Consider the following 6,000-nt stretch of genomic DNA (forward strand, 5'->3'; position numbering starts at 1 on the left):
CATAATAGATTCATATGGAAACTTATTTTCTTTCTTGGAAAGTGTTCCATGCCCTTCCCTAACGAAATTGAAATTTAATGTTTCCTTCTTTCATATCAATAATCGCACCAATCGTTCTAAGGAAAGGTCTACCAAGAATAATAGGATATGTAGGATTGCAATCTATATCAAGCACAATAAAATGTATGGGACCATAATTCCTATTTCCAACAATAAGAACATCATTAATCCTTCCCATAGGTTTCTTAATAGTGGAAACCGCTAGATGCAAATTCAAAGAACAATCATCGAGTTTATGGAAACCTAGCACATCATATAAAGTTTTTGGAATCATGAAAACACTAACATCCAAATCACACAAAGCATTGCACTCATAATATTTAATTTTAATCTTAATTGTAGGTTCCCACTCATCATGAAGCTTTCTACGGATAGAAACTTCCAACTCAAGTTTTTCTTCAAAAGATTTCATCATAGCATCAATGATATGTTTAGTAAAAGCTTTATTTTGATTTAAGAATGAGGTGAATTCAACATGGATTGCAACAAGAAAATACAATATATCAAAGAGCTATTATCAGAATTTAAATCCTTGAAATCCAAAAGAGTTAGTTCATTGCTACTTAAAGTTTTGACCTCTCCAATACCACTTTTATCAATTTTTTCATTAAGATCTTTAAACTTGAAATTATTAGGAAGCCTTCTAGATAAAGTTGACTCATCTACAATCCCGTATTTATCAAGATTTATATTAGCAAACAAATATTCGATAGGAGTCACCTCAATCACTTTAAGATCTTCACCATTATTTTTACAAGACATAGAAGAACACACTTTTACAAGCCAATCTCGCTTAGCACGCGTCCTAGCGGTTCTTCTTTACATTCATACATAGAAATTTTAATATATTTTAGAGACTCATTAATATCAATCTTGGGTGGCATATCTAATTTTTGAAGAATCAATCTCAAGAGAAATTCTATCAATGTTCCTAGCCAAATCATCAATCTTAAGCAATTTTTCTTCTACCATAACATTGAAATTCTTTTAAGAACTAATGAATTATTTAATATTTTCTCAAGATCAGAGGGTATTTTATTATAATCTCCATAAGAATTGTTGTAGGAACTACCATACTTATTAGAGGAATTACTAGGAAACGGCCTAGGGTTGAAATTGCCTCTATATGTGTTATTACCAAAATTGTTCCTACCAACAAAATTCATATCCATAGATTCATTACTCAATCAAAGTGGACAAAGGCATATCATTAGGATCAAATGAGCACTCTTACTAGCAATAAATTTCATAAGTTCATCCATCTTTCCACTCAAAGTATTAATTTCTTCAATCGCGCACACTTTTTTACTAGTAGAAGATCTTTCGGTATGCCATTGAGAGTTAGCCATAATACTATCTGGGATTTTAGTAGCTTCTCCTAATGTAATTTCCATAGAAGTACCTCCTGCGACAGAATCTAAAAGTTGTCTAGATGCAAAATTCAATCCAACATAAAAATTTGTATGATCATTCATAAACTTAAACCATGAGTAGGGCAATTTCTTATCATCAATTTCATCCTCTCCCAAGATTGTGCAACATGTTCATGATCAAGTTGCTTAAAATTCATTATATCTTTCCTAAGGGAGATGATCTTAGCGGGAGGAAAATACTTGGAAATAAAGCATCCTTACACTTATTCCATGAATCAATACTATTTTAAGGCAAAGATGAAAACCAAGTTTTAGCACGATCTTGCAGTGAGAATGGAAATCGCTTAAATTTAACAATATCATTATCCACATCTTTTTTATTTTGCATATCACACAATCCAACTAAATTATTTAGATGGGATGCGACATCTTCACTACAAAGACCAGGAAATTGCTCTTTCATAACAAGATTCAACAAAGCAGCATTAATTTCATAAGATTCTGCACTAGTGGCGGGAGCAATCGAAGTACTAAGAAAATCATTATTATTAGAGTTGGAAAAGTCACACAACTTGATATTTTCTTGAGACATCGTGACAAAGCAAGCAATTTAGCACACAAGCAAATGAAAAAGACAAACAAAAGAAGGGCGAATAAAAAGGCAAATATTTTTGTATTTTCTGAAAACGTTTTAGAAGTGGGGGAGAGGAAAACGAGAGGAAAATGGAAAATAATGTAAGTGCAAGAGATGAGAGTTTATGATGGGTACTTGGTAGGCTTGATGTAGAACCTCCCCGGCAACGGCGCCAGAAATTCTTCCTGCTACTTCTTGAGCTTGCATTGATTTTTCCCTTGAAGAGGAAAGGGTGATGTAGCAAAGTAGAGATAAGTATTTCCCTTAGTTAAGAACCAAGGTCTCAATCCAGTAGGAGGCACAAGCAAGTCTCCAATCTATGCACCTGCACAAACTAACAAACACTTGCACACAACGCAAAAAAGGTGTTGGTAATCCCTCCACGGTCACGAACAGGAGTGAGATCTGATAGAGATAGGTATAAAACAAATAAAAGTAAATAAAACTCAACGAGGTATTTTTGGGTTTTGGGGTTTATAGATCTTAAAATATATGATGGAAAATAGACCCGGGGGGCATAGGTTTCACTAGACGCTTCTCTCTTGAAAGAAAACATACGACGGGTAAACAAATTACTGTCGAGCAATTAATAGAAAAGCACATAGTTATGACGATATCTAAGGCAATGATCATGAATATGGGCATCACGTCTATGACAAGTAGACCGAAACGATTCTGCATCTACTACTATTACTCCACACATCGACCGACTCCTGACTGCATCTAGAGTATTAAGTTCATAAGAACAAAGCAACGCTTTAAGTAAGATGGCATGATGTAGAGGGATAAACTCAAGCAATATGACATAAACCCATATTTTTATCCTTGATGGCAACAATAAAATACGTGCCTCGCTACCCCTACTATGTCACTAGGTGAGGACACCACAAAATTGAACCCAAAACTAAGCACCTCTCCCATTGCAAGAAAAACCAATCTAGTTGGCCAAAACAAACTGATAGTTTGAAGAGAAATACAAAGATATTTAATCATGCTTAAAAGAGTTCAGAAAAGACTCAAATAATATTCATAGGTAATCTGATCATAAATCCATAATTCATCGAATCTCAACAAACACACCGTAAAAGAATATTACATCGGATAGAACTCCAAGAACATCGAGGAGAACATTGTATTGAAGATCAAAGAGAGAGAAGAAGCTATCTAGCTACAAGTTATGCACCCTTAGGTCTGTGGTAAACTACTCAGGCTTCATCGAAAGGGCAGCAAGGTTGATGTAGAGTCCCTTCGTGATTGAATCCCCCTCCGGCAGGGTGCTGGGAAAGGCCCCAAGATGGGGTCTCACAGGAAGAGAGGCTTGTGGTGGCGGAGAAGTATTTTTGTGGATGCTTCTGATGTTGGGGGAATTTTTGGAATTTATAGTGCAAATATTAGGGTTGGAGGACTCCCGAGGGGCCCACAAGCCCTCAGGGCGCGCCCCTGAGGCTTGTGGCCTCGTCGGGGATCTTTTGGCCCTCTCTCCAAGTTACGTGGGTGTCTTCTAGTCCAACAAAAATCATTGCGGAAGTTTTATTCCGTTTGGACTCGGTTTGATATTCCTTTTCTATAAAACTCAAAAACAAGAAAAAAACAGAAACTAGCACTGGGCTCTAGGTTAGGTTAGTCTCAAAAATAATATAAAATAGCATATAAATGCATATAAAACATCCAAAACAGATAATATAATAGCATGGAACAATCAAAAATTATAGATACGTTGGAGACGTATCACTCACCGAAGGAATGTTCCTGCTCAGACTAAGCAAATGATATCCTCGTTGACCACACAAGTGTGGGTTGCGAAAAAGAACTAACCCTTCTTGCAGGAACTGTCTCAGGGATTCTTCTCGCTTATTCTTAAGCCCTAAGATCTCTATTGTTGGCGCTTGTTCTTTGTGTTCTCGTTCGCTTTCTTTGTTTTTGTATTGCTGTGTTTGTGTTTTGTCCGAAGATCAATTCACTCATAGCTCCATGTTTTTGTATTTCCTATCGTTTCGCTGAGTGTTTTTCTTCGGTCCCTTTTAGATCTCTATTCTTTCTCATCCAATATGTTTTGTCTGTCATAAACATGCAATTTGATATGAAGAAAATTTCAATCCGACATCCTTGGTCGCGAAAGAAATGGACTTCGAACTTTAATTTGTTTTGGCGCTTGCCATTCTTCAAATCTTTTGACCTCCCGTTCTATTTCCGAGATTTTCCAAGGAAACGGCTGCCACATGCCCATGATCTCCACGATCGTGATCGCATCTGTTGAATGTGGATCGTCCCGCTTTTGTAGGCCGTAGATTTCGGACGAGGTGGTTTTGCACTCTACTATAAATACCCCTCCCAGTGTCTTCTTCCTCATTTGTTCCTCATACCTTCATCCTCCTCCTCCCGAGACCGAACTCTGATGAAGTCTCGCCGTTGTTGGTCGCACTAGTGTGGTAAATACTCTCCTCCACATTGCCATAGTGGATCCTTGCTGCCAAGTTAGGGTGCTTGGATCTAGAACTGCCTCTACCCCCTTCTCCGTTCTAGGGAAGTTTGTACCAGCACATTTTTCATTGATTTATTTCTTTGCGGTAGATCTTTAGGATTCACTAGGTTATGACTAGTATGGTTTGTAGCTTTTCTCTCGTACTAGTTCTTCTCGATCTAGGGTTCATGAATACTTACTCGAATGATTAGATAGTTTTAACTGGGCTGACTAGGTTACAAACTATCAAGTATATCATGGATTCCTATGCTCCTTCTGAAAAACCTTCAGTTTTACAAAATGCTTATGTGCATGTTTATGACCCTACCCTGTTTTTCCCTCGTATCTATTATGTCCACAGGTTGGTCATGGCTCAAAGCTCGGATGCATATTTTGTTTCTAAAGGAGATTCGCCTTTGCCACCACCAAGTTCTGACCAAATGAGATTGACTAGTGGAGGAAAATCATCAAAGCCACCCAAATCACCGAAGAAGAAATCTAGTATTAATCCGTCGAAGAAGATGATGATTAAGTTTCCTATGATTAAATCTCCTCGTTTAATTCTAAAACTATAATAAAATGATAAATGACATAAAAAAGGTCTATGGTTTGCCGGAATGCCGTTTCATTCCCGTCGCAGCAAATCCTGGCAATCGATATGCCTACTTTCAGCACAAGTCATGCCAAAATTCACGGGAAATTTCGGCATGACGTTTGCTAAAAAAGTGGACATATCGAGCGCCTGAAATTAACCGAAATGGAAATGAATCAACATTCTGGCGAAACACAGGCCACTCGGATCATTTGCCCTGCACATAATCATCATTTTCCAAATACCACATGTCCAAAACATCACATGTCCAAATTCCAAATATGACATGTCTACTTCAAATTTGCATACAACAGGAAGATAAATATAGAACTTGAAGAAAAATGCAAGAAGTCATTTTTCTTCACAATATTTGAAACTAAATTCAGCCTACCTAAATTTGAAACTATTTTTTTGCTTTAACTAGGGTTCATAAGAATTGCTTAAACTAATCTATCCTAGGGTTCATACTAATTCTAATTAACTAACTAGCACTATAAAATAGCCTAGGGTTCATACTAATTCATACTAACTAGCAGTAAATAGTGCTAGGGTTCACATGAATCAACATTCCGTAGAACTTGAAGAAAAATGCAAGAAACCTATATAATCAATTCTGTTTTTTGTTTTAACTACACCTAAAACACCTAAACCTAAATTTCTATCATAATTTGAATCCTATATAAATTTCTGTCCGAATTTCAAAACCAAGCTAAATTTATGTCCTAATTTGAAACCTAGGCTTCATACTAACTAGGGTTCAAATTGCACCTAGCGTTCATAATATAGGCTAAGTAACCTGGGGTTCAAATGACAGAGAGGAGAGCGAGAGAAGAGGGGAGGGGAGAGGAGGGCTTACATTGGGGAGGTGGTTATCATGGGA

Source organism: Triticum dicoccoides, chromosome 3B (genome assembly GCF_002162155.2).
Source record: "Triticum dicoccoides isolate Atlit2015 ecotype Zavitan chromosome 3B, WEW_v2.0, whole genome shotgun sequence".
In the NCBI taxonomy this organism is placed as follows: Eukaryota; Viridiplantae; Streptophyta; class Magnoliopsida; order Poales; family Poaceae; genus Triticum; species Triticum dicoccoides.